This window comes from Equus caballus, chromosome 18, assembly GCF_041296265.1.
Source record: "Equus caballus isolate H_3958 breed thoroughbred chromosome 18, TB-T2T, whole genome shotgun sequence".
NCBI classification, from domain to species: domain Eukaryota; kingdom Metazoa; phylum Chordata; class Mammalia; order Perissodactyla; family Equidae; genus Equus; species Equus caballus.
The window spans coordinates 5,539,764-5,561,198 of record NC_091701.1 but is presented as its reverse complement, the minus strand read 5'-3'; positions in this window follow the sequence as shown (position 1 = coordinate 5,561,198).

Below are 21,435 nucleotides of genomic sequence, written 5' to 3'. Positions count from 1 at the left end.
GGGAGGGATTTTCTCGACATTGGGGTCCAGGGGAAGAGGTCAGAGAGCAGCAACCCCTCCATACTCAGTCAGCCTTGGGGGAAATGCCTGCATCCCGGCTGAGAGAATTGCCTCCTACAGGTAAGTGCACGGCCTCTGGTGCCAGACTGTCTGGGCTTGAATCCCAGCTCCTCTGCCTACAGGCAGCATGGCTGTGGGCAAGTTGCAAACCTCCCTGTGCCTTAGTTTCCTTATCTGTACAATGAAGGCCATGAGATTAACCTACCAGGATTGTGAGGATTTAATTAATATATCATATAAATTGTATTAAATACACTCTAGGACATAATAAACTTAATATAATAATTAACTATAATGATAATAATTGTTATTGATTCATTAACTACTTAACTGATCTATTTAAAGCTACTGTCCTGAGCACCTGGGGAATGTGGTTAAGCAGAAGCACTCCAGGAAGAGAGAATATCTCTTTCTGCAAAGTGGTAGCCCAGTGTCTGAAACACTTTTACCCTACGTCTGCAAAACGCTTTTCTTAAATCAGGGTTGCAGAAGGCTGACATGTCCCAAGGCTCATGACAGAGAGGACTCAGACTGCCCCAGTTAAACCTGCAATGTGAAGAGCTGTCTGACCACAGATGGGGACCAGGACCCAACAGGGCTGGACGGCCTCTGTTTCACTACCGACACTTTGCGGCAGGGAGAGCAACTGCAATCGGGAAGGATCAGCCAGGGGTGAAAGCCCCTCCCTTCTTCCAGGCACACTGACCAGGGCTGAATCCTTTGATCAGTATCCCAAAGGCCTTTTTATATGAGGGTGAGGATTTCAAACAGAGAAGAAAAGCATTCTTGTAGAGGATGGTTCTGAGTCTCAAAGACGTTAAATTCTGAAAGGAAAAGGCTGTGACTATCTCTTGGCAAGAGAATGGGAAGCAGATTAATTATAATATATATTCAACTACATATATTATTTTATTAAGTGGATGGAGAGATGCAACATTGTTTATGTTTATTTTTGTGTTTTATTTTACCTTTTCTTGTTTCATTCCGACTGAACAAAACTGAATAACACGAATAGATGAGAATAACTATAAAGAAAACTAGTTCAGCAAAGCTTAGTGGCCTATTTGTTGAAATGGAATGGCACATTGGGTGATGCTGTGCTCACTCAAGAAGCTCATGCTTACTCTCAGGCTTGGGCGGTCATTACTCTCTCCAGTAAGGCTGTGTGCAGCTGCAATCTCCTTTTAACGTATTGGCTTCTCCAATCCTTCTAAACACTGGCTTTTCTCTCAACAATATTCTCTCACTCTTGTATAACCTATGCCATCAAGAGCGTCTCATAGACTGATTAATGAACGTTTTAACCCGTCTCTAAGTTTCCTCTCTTATAATAGCAGAACAATCTGCAAGCACTATTATTACTTTTTTTTTAATAAGTAGAGGGTTTGTTTTATTTGATCTTCTTTTAGCTACTTTTCCTCAAATTCCATAAAGACATAAATACAAAAGTTCAAATAAATTATAATTTCCCATTTCCTCTTCAAAGGCCTGAAGCACCATCTGTAGTTTTCCTACCATTTTAATCCCCAATTTCTGCTAATCTGGGATTTAAAAAAATCAATCAACAGGAATTAAAGGGATGATTACTGGAGCTCAGGATAACTTCAAGCATTGTGGGGCTAGAAAGTAGATAGAGCATTAAGTTTTAAAATCAATTGTTGCGACGGGATGTTGATCATTCCAGTGATAACTTTAATATAGTGAAATGAAAAGACGACAGAAGTAACCATTCAGCATCACTCTTACTCCCACTCGTTTGTTTAAATTTGACTGACCCCTTGATTCAAATGCCCCATTAACTGAGACACATTTTTGTTGACTTTGTAGAAGAAAATGGAAGTAGGCGTCTGGTTGCTTCAAAATATTTCTTGGAATTCAGCTGATAAATATCAGCAGTGAAATGAATATAAGTGTGTAGAGTATATTTTACAATATTTCACATAAATAGTTGCTTGATCATAAAAGTGAAGTTTGAACATATGTGTTTTTTAATCAGTGGAAGCAGCTAGGAAGATTCAGAACTTTTTTGTTTTTTTTTACAAAGATATTCAAGCCATTTAAAAACAGAAAAAAGCAATCTGTATACTATTCAATCATACGCTTAGACCAGTCACACACATATGCAAGTCTAAAGAAATATCACAAATTCTCACAATTACCTCCTTTCTGCTCAATTTTTTGATCTCTTGGAACTTTTTTTTTAATGGGTGATTTTGACAAAATGGAAAATAATTTAAATGATAATGTGTTCTGCAAAAGCGCCTTTCTACCTCAGCTGCATCTGTGAAAAATTCCTCATCCCAATAGTGTTACATTCTCACCACTCGTGAATGTCTTCCCATCCCACTGGGGTCTTGTAAAAATAGGCATTGCTGGCATCTGAAAGCAGCAGGCTTTGGGGAGATACCTTGATCTGGTTAGCAAAATTCTTAGATTGTTTTCCCAGCTGAAACACTTACTTTGAATCTATAATTTCATACCTGGAAAGGATGTTATCTATGTAGTGCAAGCCTTTCGTTTCAGGTTTAAAGGAACTGGCACAGATTTTCAGTGCCTCACTCAAGGTCACTCAAGAACTCAAGGGCATATACGATGCTAAAATCCAGTTGTGCCGTCCCCTCCCCCAGTTCTGACTATGACATAGTATCGTGGCATCTTTTTGTACCCAAATTTGTGGCCATGTTCCTCTTTAAAAATATAATTTTAGTTATTCGGTAAATCAAAGGTCTGACTTTTTTAATAAAGCTAGATGGAAACTGAAATGTCAGGGGCGCTTTCACTAGGGAGATTTAGCCTTAGTGGTTCTTCTCCAAGTAGGTAAAGCTCTGGGAGTTGTGGGTATAGGTACAGAGTCATGCAAGGGAGTGATGGCAGGAGGCGATGGAATTTTATTTGCAAATTTCCTGGGGAGAAGATGATAATAGAGAAGAGAGGTCCACAAGTTAAGAAAAATGCAATAAAATTCCACATTATTGCCATACCCCACCCCAACCCCCCCCATGCCAAGTGCAAGCTCCCATTCCACCACTGGTTAAATTTCAGTTTTGTCGACTCTAACATTTTTTACTGTGCAAGCATACCCCCAGTACTGTAAGAGAAATGATTAAGGAAACACATTTCTTTTTACAGAAATTTCCTTATCATCAGCTTCGAGGAATCCATCTCAAACTGTCAAATCTCTTTCTACTTGGTACAAAAATATGATTCATATCCCATTATATAAACTGTATTGTATTATAAATGAATCAGTGTTTTCTATATGGTTTTTTTGAGCTATGAGAGGATCTGAAGAAGTCTTTTCTATTGAGTCTGAAATGTGCTTTCTGTAGGGAAGGTGAAGCAACATTTTAATCTTACGGAGGGAAAACATAAATGTATTTTTATTATACATTATGATCTGGATATCTTAAAGAATAGACACAGGTTCACAGATACTAATCTATCAATACTCTTCCAAGGGAAAATGAGGATGAAGGAAGGAGAGAAAATTACTTAACACCGGCCATGCCACTACCCAATGAAATGGCCTCACTTTCAGCATTCAGTGTCCATTTCTTTATCTGGACTGCCAATCTGGCCTCTCCTCCTTCTCCCGTGGCAGAATTTGCAAGTGCAAGCTGGCTGAAAGGATGGATGTGGAATGCTTAGAGAACAAATGTGATTGTGAAGCAGACATATATTCTGTCCTTTGGCCAAACATCAGAAATAGCCATTTTCAATGATTTAAAACAGGGTGGCAGAGAGAGGATAACAGTGATTATTGTATAGCAAATAATGCTGAGGCAAGCAAAGACATACATCCCACCCCCTTACCATACTGCATGGTGATAATACATGTGCACACACTGTCACCTGCTGTAATGTGGTTATACTTGGACAAATTCATCACAGCTGTCACTGTGAAGTGTCATTTTCCTTCTTCACTTGTCTTCAACACTTAGCCACATTCCCCAATTCTGATATACTATTCCAAACTGAAAATTATTTCTAGGTTTAAACAACCACCATCAGTTCTTTAATCATAGGCCTGGAATAATTGAATTTTATATAATTTAATCATCCAATAATTTGTTATTATAAATATTAATATTTAACATAATTTGTCTGTAAAGTCATTTCATTGAAAAAATTACAAATTATATTACATTTGATAACAATGCCAATATAGAAAGAGAATATATTTTATTAATAAGGTTTGAGAAATTATTCAGAAACATAGAAAACATATAGTATAAATTATATTTATATGTGATATAAATATATAATAATCATTTTTATCACCAACTTTATTTTTATAAAAATATAATTTTGATGTAAAAATTGAAATCTAGACAATACTTTTCTATATTCAAGCTAAATCTCATTGTATTGATCAGATCCCAATAATGCTCTCTTTTTAAGAACTTTTGGGGAAGAGATACTACAATATTTCACAATAACCTATTCCAGAAAATAAGAGCAGGCTCATTATTTCTAGCTCTCAGTACCTAGTAAATATCTTTTGTACAAACTGAGTATTCAAAAATACTTCTTGACTTTAACTGAATTTCTGAATGAAATTCAATAAGTAAAATTTTGTTAACTCCCTAACCACTACTCATTTATTCATTCATTCATTATTTATTGAGCATTTACATGGTGTAAAAAATTCCAGCTGGACCTTGGGGGTATTAATATGAATAAGTCACAGGTTGTGTGTTCAGTTCTTATAGATGAGCAGAGGGTAGAAAAGCAAATCAGCAAGATACAGGACAGTTTGTCAAGTTTTCTGTTGGTGCAAGTGCGGGTAGGTATTCCTGCCATCTGGAGAGTTCAAGAGAGGCTTTTCTAAAACTTGGGCAAAATGATGTTAGGAGCCACAAAGTATAAGATCTCCCAGATTCATAATTAAAATGGAACAAAGATAACGGCACTGTAACAACAAGAAGAATAAAATAAGTACGGTAATACTAATCAAGGGTATGTGAAGCGATAATGTGGACACATAGAAACTGAATCCAGTTCTGGATATTGGGGCAGTTTCACAAGAGAAATGGTATTTCAGTTAAGGGATAAGTAGAATACTGTCTGTGGAGTAGGGGAGAAATTGTTTTACCCTGGGAAATAATTAGTGAAGGCACAGAGAAACCCAATTGAATAGCACGTGTTAAAGGTCTGCTCTTCAGTGAGATTAGAAGATCCCATGGCATGTAGAACTGACCAGGATGGAGAAGCAACTGCAGGGCTTTAAGTTGCAGACAACTCACTCTTTTTTAATTTTTTTTGAGGAAGGTTAGCCCTGAGCTAACATGTGCTGCCAATCCTATTTTTGCTGAGGAAAACTGGCCCTAAGCTAACATCTATGCCCGTCTTTCTCTACTTTATTTGTGTCTGCCACAGCATGGCTTGCCAAGCAGTGCGTAGGTCTGCACCCAGGATTGGAACCTGCGAACCCTGGGCCACTGAAGCAGAACATGAGAACTTAACCGCTGCGCCACCAGGCCGGCGCCAACTCACTCTTCTTATTTTAGTTTACTGCAGCTCAATGTAACTTTCAGAGTATGAGCAGAAGGGGCAGTGGGAGCAGATTGTCTGGGATCTTGGATTCCCATACTGAGTTGTCTTGAAGAATAAGGAAAAGGTCTTCCCCTTTTGTTTCATCATTTCCTACTGGTTTTTCTAAAAGAAGCCCTGCTCCCTTCTGGCACCATTGCATTGTGCTTTACCCAGTGCTCATCCAACTAAAGCCACAGCTCTTTTATCTTTTCTCAAACTTAAAAAAAGAGCATTTCTCCCTCCTGGCCTTTGTACTTGCAGTTGTCTGAGCCTCGTTCACACGTTTCCCGGACATTTTGATTGGCTATCTCCTCTCCATTCAGGCTTCAGTTCAAATGTCATTCATTTTCCCATAGAGGCTTTCCAAAAGCAATGCTCACCAATCTCCTCCTCCTCCTCTGACATGACCTGTCTTATTATTTACACTCAATCCTATTTTGTCTCTTTCGTGCATTGTTTACATGTGAAATTGTCTGATTTATTGGTTTGGGTACTTGTTTATTTTCTGTCTTCCCTGTCTATGATATAGACTCCCTGTGGATGTGGCCTTCTCAGTTTTGCGCATCATTGCATGACCAAGACGTGGCACAGAATAGTCTCTCTGTAAACTCATATTGGATGAATGAATCAAAATCATTCAGCTTCAAGTGTCTCAAACCATCTCTATTTGCTAACCAGAAATTCAAGCCCAGTGTGTCTCCCCTACGCCATCACACCACAAGGAAATGAAAATAGATGAATTGGCAAATGTTTTCAAGTTTTTATAATGTTCTAAACCTACAATTTTGAAAAGTAGAGTTTATTAAAAAGGACAGAAATGTCAGCGTAATGCTTTTTTCCAAAGACAAAATAGCTAAGACTGAGCTTTGATGGAGCTGGTGAGGTGGTATCTTAGGCAGCAAAAATTCAGGAGCAGGTGGTGGTTCGACTCTCTCCCCTGTCCAGTAACTGGTCACACGTGTCTAGGAAGTCCATGCTTTGGGCCCCACTCCTGTGGCTCTGCTGTTCAGCAGTCTCAACCTTTGAAATTAAGGCTGAAGCAGCCTTTCCCCCAGGCCTGTGCACTCTGGGTCTATGGAAAAGTGGCAGCCCTGGTGAGCTCTGAATTGCATTTGGGGTTCTTCTTTCATTTCTTGAAGGATGGGGCACATTCACAGCCAAATAACTCTATAGTCCCATCCTGTACATCCAAGAAATCCAGCAATCTTTGTTCCATCACACCTTCCTTGTCCCCTTAATTCCAACAGGCAGTGTCTGTGCTGGTATGATCCCACCTCTATTCCTGGCTTCTGTTGAGATAGCTAATTAAGTTCATGATCTCTTTATTGAATGAATGTGCAGCCACAGACTTAGTGTTCTCTTCGGAACAGATTTCTTATTTTTTGCTGTTTATATAAGCTGAGCATGTTCCAAATCTTCAAGTCCTGCTTCCTTTATGCTTAAGAATTTTTTCTTCAATTCCTGTCTCTCTTTTTGCATTTTGCTATAAGCAGTCAGGAAGTTCAAAGCCAACCGCTTTGCTTAGAAATCTCCTCAATTAAGTGCACAACTTTATTTCTCATAAGTTCTAACTTCTACAAAACTCTAAAACAGAGTTCAGCCATGTCCTTTACCACTATTTAACAAGGATTGCCTTTCAGTTTTTGAAACATGCTCCTCATTTACATCTGATACCTCATCAGAATCACTCTTAATGTTTATATTTCTGACATGCAACTCAAAACTCTTCAAACATTTACCCATTATCCAGTTCCAAAGCTGCTTCCACATGTTCAGGTTTTTGTTACTGCATTACCCTACTTCTCTGTAGAGGAATTTGTCTTAGTCATCTCTAGCTGCCATCATAAAATATTGAGTGGCTTACACAACAGAACTTTTCTTTCTCACAGTTCTAGAGACTGGGTAGTCCAAGATGGAGTTGCCAGCATGGTCAGGTTCTGGTGAGAGCTCCCTTCCTCGATTGTAGAGTTACCTTCTCACTGTATCCTCACATGGCAGAGAGACAGAGAGAAAACTCTCTGGTGTCTCTTCTTATAAGGTCACTAATCTCATCAGATCAGGGCCCTGTCATCATGACTTCATTTAACCCTAATTACCTATCAAAGACCTCATCTCTGAATACCACCACACTGGGGATTAGGGCTTCAACAAAGGAATTTGGGGGAGGGCACAAACATTCAGTCCGTAACCCTCCTCAAACTCAACTCCATTCTCTACTCTCCACCACCAAACATATCAGCCTTTCTGTGCCTTCTTATGATAATCCGAATTAGATTGGATTGTAATAATCTGGGAGCACAGGAAGAAAGTCGTCATCAGATAGCCATACGTTCAAATTCAACTTGCCATAACCTCACGTGGGTGTTCATCAATATTCTGTTTCCTTTTCTAGAAAATGGGAATGCTCCCAGCTATATCACGCTGTCATTTAGATAATTAAGAAATAATATATCTAATATGCATATAGTAAGTGATAAATGTCATCTATATTTAGCATTATTAATAGTAATACAACTCATGGCTATATTAGCCCTCCTTTCAGAATAAAAATTATTTTAGATCAGAAACTTTATATTCATCTACAAGCTATTAATCATCCCAGCTAGCACCTGACAATCAGGATCAGGGAATACTTACATATATTAAGGACAGGAGTAATTACGGAAGATTCTCAGACAGAGAATCTCTCACTGACATGGCTGGGTATAGGGCAGGACCGTAGACCACGAGAAAGGGCTGAAATGGTCCAGGGCATGGGTCAAACTGGCTGAAGACAGTTTGCCTTTGAGGATAAAAGCAGATCCAAGTAGAGGAGTTAAGGGACAGAATCAATATAACAAAATCAATCTTCACAATCACAGAGAAAAAGGAAGGCTGAGACCCATGTGTGTGTGGCTAGTGGGGTGGTCAAAACAAGATGAGAGTGGGAAAGGAAACAGAATCATGCCAGCTATCTCCCAATTTCTCCTCCAGACCACCCTTCCTCTTCCTCCTCTCCACCCAAGGAGACAGATTTGTGCAGATGATAGCAGTGTTCCTGTGGGTTCAACCATCAGAATCCGAAAGGGAGCTTAGAGCAGGAAGGCAAATGAGCTCAGGGTATGTATTCCTCTGGCTTCCATCTTTTGAGGCTGTTTTGGGCTGACCATGACCAATATCACGGTTTCTATCAAGGCAGTTTTATCTAGCCAACTACCCTGCTAGGTCCCAGTAATTGTTCCCTCTCTGTGTCTAGCCTTGAGTTACTGCACTATTTTTTGTGATTCATCTACATTCTGTACATATCTTTGTAAATAGATCCCTTGTAATTGAAACCTCTTCAATAAGCCTAATTTGAGAGTCCTACTGTTTCTGACTGGGACTCTGAGAGAGATTAGGTGATGAGATTCAGGGAGCAGGCTGTGAACAGAACCCCGAGACTGAGGCTTCCTCCTGTGGGGGAGGACAGTGAGCAAGTGACAGGGCAGTTTACAAGCAAAGGATTAATGGCATCAATAGTAATGTCAAAGGTTATTAATTCAAAAAGAGCCACCACTCAGATCATAGATAGAGAAGACTCAATTGCATGTGTCTCCAAGACGAACTGGAGACTGAGACTTTTCAAAATCTTTTGAACATGCCATAAGCTTACCCAGGAACATAATATGCATTACCTTACTTAAATTCCACAATAAGCCTATGGTGTGGTTTTATTCTTCTCACACTGTAGTCCTGGAAGACAGAGATCATGTCTTAATCTCCACTGCCTCCTGTGAACTTGTTACATGGAGAAGCATGGCAAAAGCTCAGTGAATATGTGTAGATCTTAAGTGGACATGGATGGCTGTGAGATCTATTCTATAAACTCGTTTTTCCAGTATCTCCTGGCTGATTCACTATACCCATCACTGAAGATTTAGTCATTCAGGGAACTTTCCTGAGAGGTAGAAGGAGTCTTTATTTGATTATGAGGAGGGATGGATTTAAGAGGTTAGATTATACTGGGTAAACTGAATAACTTTTCAAAGTTTTGGATTCTTCATCAGATACATAGAAAAAAATTACATCGGCCACATCTCTATGGAAGGGTAGGTGTGAACCTAAAATGAAACAAAAGATTGGAAAGTGCTAAGAAGGAGGTCAATTACCATTAGGTGTCAGATATGATGATTCTTAGCTCTACTGAGATGTGGACTTTATAGAAAGCAAGCTGTGGGCACAGAACTGATGAGACTTGCCTTTAGCTTGCTATTTTGGAGATCCACAGACCTTCAGCACTTCTACTCCAGGGCTGGTGTAGGGTGAAGGCAGTGCTAGAAGTGAAGCGTTTACAGAGGGCCTAGCTGTGCACTGCTCATCTTTGCTCAACTACTAGGAAAGACTTAGGGACTACATAGTGGGGAAATATATTGACTTTGGCATCTGACAAACCCTTGCCTCAGGTTTATAAAAGCTCTACAACCCTGGGCAAGTCACCTGCCTCTCTGAACATCAGATGTAAGTAAAATGCAGCTAATAGTGCCTTCCTCATCAAGAGGATTAAATGTGAAAAGAAGTAATATCTACAAAGCTCCCAAATGGCACTGTCGATGGCTTCCCTATGGTCTCCAAAAAACCTCATTTCTCTAGAATGACCCTAGAAACCTGGTACAAGCTTGCTTCACCAGGGGGAGTGAGATGCAGGGCATTCATCTCCTTTCTTCTCTTACTATAAAGGCATGGTTAAAAGGGACAAATATTTTGAAAAGTCTCTTTCGTTTGGATCTGACAGTGCAGCAGAGACATGGTATGGTTCCAACTACTGCAAGAACATTTTCCCCACACTGTGATAAATCCTTAGGAGATCGATGTTTTAAATAACAAAAACCTCAGGTTGATCTGAAGCGTAACAGTGGGTAACAAGAGAGAGAGTGGAAACATTGGAAAGGAAGTAGATCCTCATTCTGGACTATACAGAATCCAAACAAGAACAAATGGGCAAGATAATGAAATCCAAGTTGCCTTGCCACGTGCTTTTTAAGCAATGGGAAGATATAATTTCCAAGACGCAACCTCAAGAGTTGAGATGTTCCTTAACAGACTCTCCTAGTGGGCAACCGTCCACACTATCCATCATCTGATGCCATTCACCCATACCTCATCTAACAGGATGACATTTAATACAAAATAAGAATGATGAAGGTCAGAGGAAACTGTGCAATTTATTATTGGTGTCAAGCCATATTAGTTTAGAGAGTGCTTGACTAAAATTTGCTTAGCATGATTGTGTCTCTAAGAAATGGGTTATTATTATCAAGTGTCTTTTCAAATATAAACTCCTACTAAAAGGGCCAGACTGGCCATAGATCACTTTGACCTTTTTGAAGGAAATGTCTGTTCATAAAACATGTTCCTCTTTTCTTTCCTATGAAAATCACAGTTAATTTTCTTCTATTTCTGAGTAGGATGATTTTCTTTCATTTTTATTTTTTAAAGGAAATGCAGTCTTTGAGCTTTTAACATTTTCAAATCTGAAAAGCAAGCTTACCAATGTCATTGGGGGTGAATTTAGAAGACTTCACTTCGTCTACATTTATCTTTCTTTGCCGAGTGGCTTGGAGGCTCATGAATCCTTGGGAAGGCAGCCCAAGCTGTGCACATAGTAACAGTCCCCGGCATGTGAGTAAAATGGAGCAGGAGACAGGGATACCCACTGACAACAAAACCTTGATAAAGAGGGTCTGATTTGATGGAGAAATTATCCAAGTAAAAGAAAGAGCTTAGAATGATAAGCTGAATTCAGAAACAGGACATGAAATTTGAACGACCCCCGTGGAAGAGAATGGTAGGATCTTGTTTAATCTTCCCTATCGAGTTGCCACTGTCACCCAGCTTATGTAAGCACACAGGGGACAAAGGAACTGAGCATGCGTGGGAGACAAAGCAAAACACCTCTTTCCTTCAACTTGTAGTTCACTGATGCTAATGCCTCCTCATGAGGAAACACCTTTAGCGGATTGACAAGACTTTATATTTTCTTTCAAATAGTGAAAGGCAGCTCCAGAGGACCAAGAAAGCCTGGGCTTCGGTCAGGGTGGGGAACAGAGCAGGAGACCAGCAATGAAGAGTTGCCGCTAGAGCCATGGCAGGAGGCAGTGCTCTGGGTGTAAGCAGCAGGAGGCCTGGGAGGCAGTGCTGCTCCCACCCCTGTCTGGAGACAATCTCCCCTGCTACTTCAGGACCAGACCAGCTAGTTGATGATGATTCTCTGTAAGAACAGTAAACGTTTTCTGTAAAGGGCCCGATGGAAAGTGTTTTGGGCTTTGCAGGCCATACTGCCTGTCGCAATACTAAATTCTGCCACTTTAATGCAAAAGCAGCCACAGATAACACATACAAAATGAGCGCAGCTATGTTCCGATGAAAGCTGACACTGGAATTTGAGTATCCTATGACTTTTGTGTTGTGAACAATTGTTCTTCTTTTAATATTTTCTTCAACTATTTAAACTTGTGAAAATCATTCTTAGCTCAAGGGCCGTACAAAAGCAGATGGTGGGCTGGATTTGATCTGCCAAACCATACTTTTCTGAGGCCTGCTCTATGTCATCCACAATCTCAGTTTATAAAAATCTTGGTAGTGAACCCCCAGAAACAACCACACTGATGAGAGAGGCCTCTCAGCTCGTGGCTCCTTCTTTTAATTTTGTCTGTATGGTTCCTACTCAGACTTGGTGGCATGCCCCCTGAGTAGACTGTCACCTCCAGAAGAAAGAGAGGGCTATTTTCCTCATATTGTATAGTCTGTGTCTGGCACATTGCACACCTCTTAAATAGATGTCTTTACAATAAATAGTGTGGGAAAAGATTTATGTTTTCTTCCTTTTATTAGAGAGATTTCTTTCTTCTTAGGTTTTAAGAATGCCTTCCCATGAAGCCAAGTCTCATCTGGAAAGTGCCTTCACACTTGAATTCCTTCTACAATCATCACTTGCATAGCAAAATCGAATGGAGAAAACCAGGGTGTGGTGCCCAGCAGCTGCTCCAAACGTCCTCCCCAGATTCAGTGTGTGCCTTTCAAATTCTCCTATTTATATTTGCCAATATAGGACTTGCTCATTCCCAGTTCTTTGGCTTTGCTGATACAATTTCTTTTGCCTAAATTGCATCCTCATTTTTAACTTCCTCCACATATTTCCATCAAGTTATCAGTAATAGCCTCCTTTCCTGTAAACCCTATAAACTATCTGACTTCTAACTCAACACTTTATCCAAGCATCTGGCACAAGGCTTGTCATAGGAAGATGCTCAAGGAATATTTGTTGAATAAAGTATTAAATGAATTTATAAAGGTCTATTTCTCATATTTGTCTGTATTCCTAGTATATAACATAACATCCTGACCAAAATAAGTACTTAGTAAGGATTGCTAAAATTAATATTGGATTTTAAAATGCAGATTTCATTAATAGTATATTGTAAACTCTTTAAAGGTAGAAACTTTGCCTCATTTTTTTTCAGAATGATGAAATAGCCCCCCAATAAAGCTTGCTTGAAATAAATAATAGAACAATTAATGAAAAAATGAATGAATGAGTGAAGTAATATAACTAAAGACCTCTGGCCTATAAACAAAACATTTCATGAAATTATTCTACTATTCCTTAAAAATTGTAAAATATTTTCTGTTGCCTCTTCCTTTCTCTTTCCACATTAATGAAGACATTTGTATGCCATTATGGAAAGCCATTACAAAAGAGAAAGGGGGAGTGGTTGCCAGAGTCTGCTTCCCTGACTTTTACTTTCACTTATTTTTCAGGATATTTTTCCGATTCTGCATGCAGAGAATGCTTCAGGTCTCTCACCGAGGATCCTAGAGCAGCACCCATGTGTGCGTCCAACCTGTAATTCCTGGAAGATCCGAGGAGCTGCCCTCACAATGCACCTTGCCAGAGCTGACCTTCCATGAGTGCCTCCTACCCATGGTGACCGGGATGCTTCGTTTCAACTCCCCTAAAATGTTTGGCCTCAGTAAATGTAATGCATTGTGGAGGTTCATTTCAAACCAAAGGGTGTGATACAGATTCCATCCCTAAAGGAATAAAAATATTTTGTCTAGAGAGAAAAATATCTTCACAGAAATAAACTAGAAGCAGTATCAAAATTTTAAATTTCTTTCTTGAAAGCTTCTGTGTCCAGACTCGGAGAAAAAGAAACTGTGCCAATTAAATACCAACAATTAAAAAGTCATTATTTGTCCTTCCTTCTTATACAGTGGCCATTTCTCCAGGATCGCTTTGCATAGATTTGTTCCCAAAACCAACAAACTTAAAAATCACTGATATCTCACATTTCCATTATCATCTTCCATCAAGATTCGCAAGAAAGATGGACCTGGAATCTGGTTAATGAGGAAGAAAAGAGAAGCAATTAAAATATGTCTTAAGGCATAACAAGTTAATATTTCTAAATGATAATTTAATGTACTAATAGATTTCCAAAAACACTTCATCAATAGCATGCATACTATTTCAAATGTCAATTTTCAAGTTGATTTTGAGGCTTGGTATCTGTAGCTTTATAAACATTGTATGAAGGTGCCAGCCTGGTGGTGCAGCAGTTAAGTTTGCACGTTCTGCTTCAGCAGCCTGGGGTTCACAGGTTTGGATCCCGGGTGCGGACATGGCACTGTTTGGCATGCCATGCTGTGGTAGGCGTCCCACATATAAAGTAGAGGAGGATGGGCACGGATGTTAGCTCAGGGTCAGCCTTTCTCAGCAAAAAGAGAAGGATTGGCAGCAGTTAGCTCAGGGCTAATCTTTAAAAAAAAAAATTGTATGAGATTGCAAATCTGTGAATTATAGCGTCACTTTACTGAGTAATATGTTACTCAAGAAGCTGGGCTCCATTGACTGATAAAGGTTCAAGTGATAACTTAGAAACTAAGAAAGCAATGCTCACCAGATCATCATATATTTAACTGAGCAATTAAAATATTATCACAACTTCCTGCTATATGTGTATCCATTAGTAGGTTTTTGTTGACCATTAAGAGAATGTTCAGTTAACAGAATTTTATATCCTGAGGATGTTTATTATTTAATCAACAAGAAATTTAGTGGCCAGCCCTGTGGCCAAGTTCACACACTCTGCTTCAGTGGCCCAGGGTTTTGCCAGTTTGGATCCTGGGCACAGACCCAGCACCACTCATCAGACCATGCTGAGGTTCCACATAGCAGAGCCAGAAAGACCTACAACTAGAATATACAACTATGTACTGGGGGGCTTCAGTGAGAAGAAGAAAAAAAAAAGAAGATTGGCTGCAGATGTTAGCTCAGATGCCAATCTTTAAAAAAAAAATAGTTTAAAGCTTGGTTTCATGCTTGATTTAGTAGCTTACCAATATCTCATTTGGAGTTGCTGGGTTTTTGTTGGTCATTTCCTCATGGTCACAATTTACATATAATGGTATCCTAAGTAATAAGGAAGGGATAGGGCCAAAACATTTCCTTCACCCAAATTTATGATGTTTTAATCTGGGGAGGGAAGTAAATACTCAGGAGATTTCTCCCATGTCCCATTGGAAAGAACCTAGTCACGTGCTCATCCATGGATCAATCACTGGCAAAGGAGAATTGAGTAGCTATCTTTAACTTTGGCCAATCATAACTCATTCTTGGAAGGCAGGAGAGGGAGTTAGGCTTATGTTAACAATGAAGAAGGTGGGAACTGCCTATTCCTTAGGCAATTAAAAGTGCCATAAATTGAGAAAGCAAATGCTTATCAAAGACACAAGGATTGGAGATCTCGTCAAGATGGTGCTGTGAGCAGACGCTGAACTCGCCTCCTCCCACCAACACAACCAGGTTACAACAATTTTGGGAAGAATCACCCTGGATTGAAAACTGACAACTGGATAACAACAATGCCCAAGACAAGGGACAGTCCTAACGAAGGCAAAAGCGGAAGTAACTCCTGCTGGAGAGGAAAAAGCCCACCTTTGGGAGCAGCTGAGCTTCTCAGCTGGCCAGGCGGGAACCACCCTAAGGTACGAGCCCTCCCTGGAGGAGTGAGGTCTGGAGCCGGGGCAATACTGCTATAACCATCCTTCGGACTCAGCCCAACTGAGATGAGGGTCTTACTGTCTGGCTTTGCTGGCTATTAACTGCAGCGAGGACACCCCCAGAAAAGCTATCGGCCGAAAGCCTAAAAGATCCACATCTTAAAGGGCCCACACACAAACTCACTCATTGCAGCAAACTAAAATCACCAGAGAGAAGGCTGACTGTCCTTTGGTGAAACGAGACTCACCTGGTGGGCTCTGGGGGCATCTTGGTGAGAGGAGGGTCCTCTCCGGAGACTGAGACATTGGTGGGGGCCATTGTTCTAAGCTGGTCCAGGCATGCTGATACGGACACCAGTGGGGGCCATTGAGGTGCATTCCTTGGGCTGTTAGCCCAGGGGACTGCCACACCCACTAGAGCACAGATTTAACCCAGTTCAGCCAGGGCAGGAAACCTGCCCTAGGGACTGGCCCCACCTAACAGCAAGCCCTCAGGCTATAAGAGACAAAAACTAAATGAATAAATAAACAAATAAATAAATAAATAAATAAAAGACACAAAGATCAAATAAACTGGAGTATATGCATACAGTTAAGTATTATGGCACTATTAAAAATCTATGTAGATTAGTACCTATTGTTGTACAAGGATGTCCATAAAATTAAGTAAAGCAAGTTGTAATAAAGAAACAAAAAGAAAACAGATATCTTGGATGTGTGTAATTTTATTCACAGGTATCGGAGAAAGTTGGAAAGGCCTCAGTCTGAGTTGTGAACGTGGATTACTTCATTGGTTCCTTCGTGGGAGGAAGGAAGACGGGTCCACTGTTGGTTTTCTCTATGTACTTTTGCATTGATTTATCACTTACAGTGGCTTTATGGTGTCTTTTCCAAATAAAACAGAACTTTTTTTTATTAAGAGCAATAAGCAATTGAAAATTAACTATAAAATGCTGACCCACATAAGGATTGATTACTGAACGTGAGTACTACAGTAGAAGAGGGTGAAGGAAGAAGATGGAATGTAAGGAGCACCTGTTATACTCAAGGAATCACCCTGGGAAACGTGTAAGTATAACCTCATTATATCTATGATTATTCTAGAAGGTACGTGCAAATATTATTCCATTTTGATAAATAAGAAAACTATGCTTCAGAAGAATAAATAAATTTTCCATGGTCACAAAGTGGGAAATTTGGAATTCAAATTCTGGTCTGACTTCAAGTCCCTCAAACAGGCCATAATTAGTGACTTAGGAATTAAAAGTAAAGAGAAATCATTTTTAGCCTGGATGCTCAGAAATGGTGTCATGGAAGAGTGATGGGGTTTGTGGCGGGTCTTGACAGAAGGCAGAAAGGTAGAGGTTGGTAACACATTTGTACAGAAGATGAGTTTGAAATAGTCAAGTTAGATAATATGAGGGCTGATTTAAGAAAAAAATACACAAAATATGGTAGAAATGTAACTCAAAGGTAACTGTTAAAAGAAGATTAAAGGCTCTACATCTACATCTATTAAAGGAGAATTAGATCTTTCCTGTTTGGTTTACTGTAACTTAGTTTGGATCAGTTTTGTCTATTGAGAAAGGTTTAATTAGTAAGTGCATTGAAAATTAATACTCACAAAGTGTCTCCTTTTTTAAAATTTTCTAATTAAGTACCAAATTCAATGTACACAATTTAGAAAATATGAAATGCAAAAAATGAAAATAAAATTCATCAATGATCTCTGCTTTATACAATGTTTTAGTGAACATCTTTTCAGGAACTTCCCCCCACCCAACGCATTTGTTAAAAGCATGGGATCATCCTGAATATACTGTGTAATAGGCCACACTCTTTTTCTTAATATATTGTGATCATTTTTCTATGCCATTTACTATCTTTATACAGCAGCATAATTTTAATACATACTCTATATTCCAGGAAATTGATATATCTTGATTTATTTAATGATATCTTTATTTTTTCATACTTCTATTTATCCTACAAATTTTTCGTTTTTTAAAATAAAACTAAGCAGATGTAAAAAACTGAAAACAAACGATAAAAACAAAAAATTAGTAAAAAGTAGAATAAAGTGCTAAAAGTGCTTTTAAAACCATGCAAAATTTCCCCTAGATGCATTAAAATTAAAAATAAATGAAACAATCATAAGTGGCAATGATTAGTAATTACTAATTTACCCCATCAATCAAATATCAACTCAACCAGTTTGCTCTTGACCAAATTTGTTTCGCCAATGTGTCACGTTTATAGTATGCTAATATATACTTATATATACCCACTCCTTCAGAATTAGCGTACAAGTGCAAATTTGAAGGGAGTTTAGCAGACAATATGCTGTTTTTCAACAGATTTTACTCTTAAATATTGTTAGCACAAGTGGAATAACAATAACAATGGGAACAATAATAATAAAATACTAAAAATCTTTATAAGTATATTAAATTCCCCCTTGACAAATCATTAATTAAAAATAACAAGGCACTTTTATTTATAAAATACAGAGGGAAAAATTGAGGCTCTTAAAGTCTTGGAATTTATCCAAGGATGCCAAACATGTGTACCAGTAAATGATGCATGTCGGATTTCAATCGGAGATTTATTAACATCAATGCTTTAGAACTTTCTACTCACAATTGCTCCTCTACAAAAACATATTTAAAACTTTAAGACTGGTGGTAGCTGTGTGTGTGTGTCCAAGGGAGAGGGCGCATAGCTGGAAGAGAAGCATCCAAACTGGATCTAGCACCTCACTGGGGCAACAGCAAGGCAACTCCTAATAGAGTTTGTTCCTGGGGAATACCCACACATCTTAGTAAATGTGTCTCGTTGTCCCATTAAATGGGTAAAGATTAATATATTATTGAAAAGCTTTACCTGTTGATACTCCGTCTCCCAGTTGCTGTAACTGTTGTCTGATAACAAGTCACTGCTGTCTCCTTCTCACCACTCTACCTGACTCATGAGATGAACCTCAGCCAGTATGTAACCATGGGATGCAAAAGTTGTCCCCCTTTTCCAAAGTTGGGACAATTCTGGTGTAATCTATGTTCTAGAGTTCCCATGCCCAGCTTTATTTGCTTAACCAGCCCCCACACCCACAGTTGCATAAGTCAATAATATGAAAGAGTTATATCTAGAGTAGGACCATGACAATATGGACATCAAATAGAAAGTGTCGTTATAAGCTCATCTCTTCATTCCTGTATTCATTTATTTGCTCATCCACTTACCCATCTATTCATTCATTGGATTGTTAGTTTATTCAAACTATTGTGTGAGCATTGTTTTGCTTGTTTATTTGTTTTAATGTACAAGTATTTAATGTGCTAAGACCCAAGCATCCAGAAACAAGTAATACAGAGTCCGTCCACGCAAAGGACTCAGTGTAATGAAGGAAGCAAACATCTAAGTGCATCAGTGCACTAAAGTGTCTGCTGTACTATATGAGAAACTATGAGTGACCAAAGAGCAATATGGTTGGGAGAATCAAATGCCATCGGAAAGGCTTTAGAAAGGAGGGAATACCTGATTTATTTTTTGTTGAGGAGGAGATGATGCGGGTGCTTCTCAAAGAAGAGAAGAAAGGAAGGAATGGGCATTCTACACAAATAACATGTGAGGCTAAGAGTGATGACACAGTCAAGTTAATCGGAACAGCCAGAGCTCAGAACATGGCAGAAGGGTCAGGAGAGCCATGTCTGGAAGGAAGTTCCCACATAGAGGTGCTGAGTGCTGTTTTAGAGTTGAGAATTCACTCTGCACCAATAGCCAGCCACTAAAGGGTTTTCTCCCTAGGACGTGGCAGCCATCCCAGAAGCCTCATGTCTACCGCACTATAAAGCGTGGCTGGAGGATTGTTGCAATAGTTGGGGAGAGACGACCCTTCATCTGTCACCTTATCCTGGGAGACAGCAAATGAGGGAAGCAGAATTGACAAGACACTGTCCCCCTTTGGGGATAGGGCTAGGTAACAAGAGATCAGGAATAATAGAGGAAGAGGAAAGAACTCAGATTCCCTGTAGGACGCCTGGTAGAGGCTTAGTGAACTGGCACATTCACGAACTCTTTGAAAACTTCTCTCCTGAAAGACACTGCTTAAATTCAAGGCAATTTTTTTTGTATGTATATATAAGAAATGCTGATAATCCATTAAGTAGAGCAGCTCCCATCCTGAGAGGCACTATACATCTCCCACTTCAGCAGGTTTTCCATGAATTTGATCAGAGAATACAAATGTCTCCCTTTGTGTATATTCTCATTTTTTAATAGGTTAGCAGTTTTGAAGCAGATTTTTCTACTCTTTCAGCCTTAATTAAATCTTCAAATATAAAATAGGGTATTTCTAAAGTTGTGTGATTCCATCTAAATATCATTGCTTAATACTCTTTTTGGTTTATGAATAATAAAGCATAGAGATAAAAGAAAAATCTTTAATATATTTGAGTATATCAACACGGAAAGTTGGAAATTTGATAGTTCACTCAAACCAAAATTCTATGTTTCTTTTTTTTTAAGGAAAATTTCTGTAGAGTGTTGGGGCAGGAAGGAGGGGTGACATAACAGTCCATCTATCATCACAGGAAAATGTTAAAGATGTATGCACCCAAAGCATTAGCAGTTAATTTTAACAAGGAATTATTAAGCTTTTCTTAGTACCCAGTACTTATTCATGTATTCAGCCTATCTTTTATGGTAATCCAGGGAAGGGAATAAATATTTCTAAGTACCTACTAAATGTCAGATATAATCATGGGCAGCTTTGCATGAGACACTTCGCCTAATCCGCACAACAGCTCAGTGTGCTCAAACCTTCCAGTGAGCGGACAGGGACTCAGCAGGGGGAAATGCCACACAGAAGCGGTGCCAGGATTCCCAAGGGAATTCCCAAAGGATTCCTGTCTAGGGTCAAGGCTTATATTCTTAGTCAATCTGCCTTGTCATGTCACATTTCAATTGATCCTAAACTATTCTTTCAACGTTAAAGGGAGCACTGCTACTCCTACAATCCTACAACTGAATCATACTTTTTACTGAGAATCAGATTATTTACAGGTAAATTAAGAAATAAACTTACTTGACTGTTGCCATTGTTTAAAGGAAGACAAAAAATAAAGACTGCAAATACCAATTTCATTTTTGCTTGCAGTAGGTGGGATTGCTTGCTTGAGATGAGATGATCTTAATACAGGAAAGTAGCTTGAAGCTGGAGTGAACAGTTAATGAAAGAAGCCTAGAAGTGTGCTGAACACAAAGGTGGGCTCTGAGCTTCCTGAGGACACGTGTAATTCATGCTCCTCTGAGTCCCTTTCTAACTCAAGGCTAGAAGTCCTCCGTTGACATAGATTACATGCATATGACATGCAAGATACATACACATGTACATCCACACACGCACCTATATGTATGTATTTAACTTTATTAAGAGCTATGTCTTTTATATGCCTTATTCAATACTCATAATCATTTTTGAAGTAATTTCTGTTCATATCCTCTGTTTACACATTAAAAATCAGGGCCTAGAAATATTAGGTATTGTTTTGCAAATACGATATAGTTAGAATGTAATGGACTCTAATGCAGATGTGTCTGATTCCAAAGCTCATGATTCCAAAATTCCTTGATATTTACCACTAAATTTTCCTGATTTAAATAATCAACAATAATCATAGCAAATACTTTTATAAATGTTTTATGCACTTACTATGTGCCAGCACTGTCTTAAGATAATTTTTTAACTCATTAAGTCTCAATAATCATGATATATTACTCACATCCTCCATCTCCACACAGCACAGAGAGATTCAGTAATAG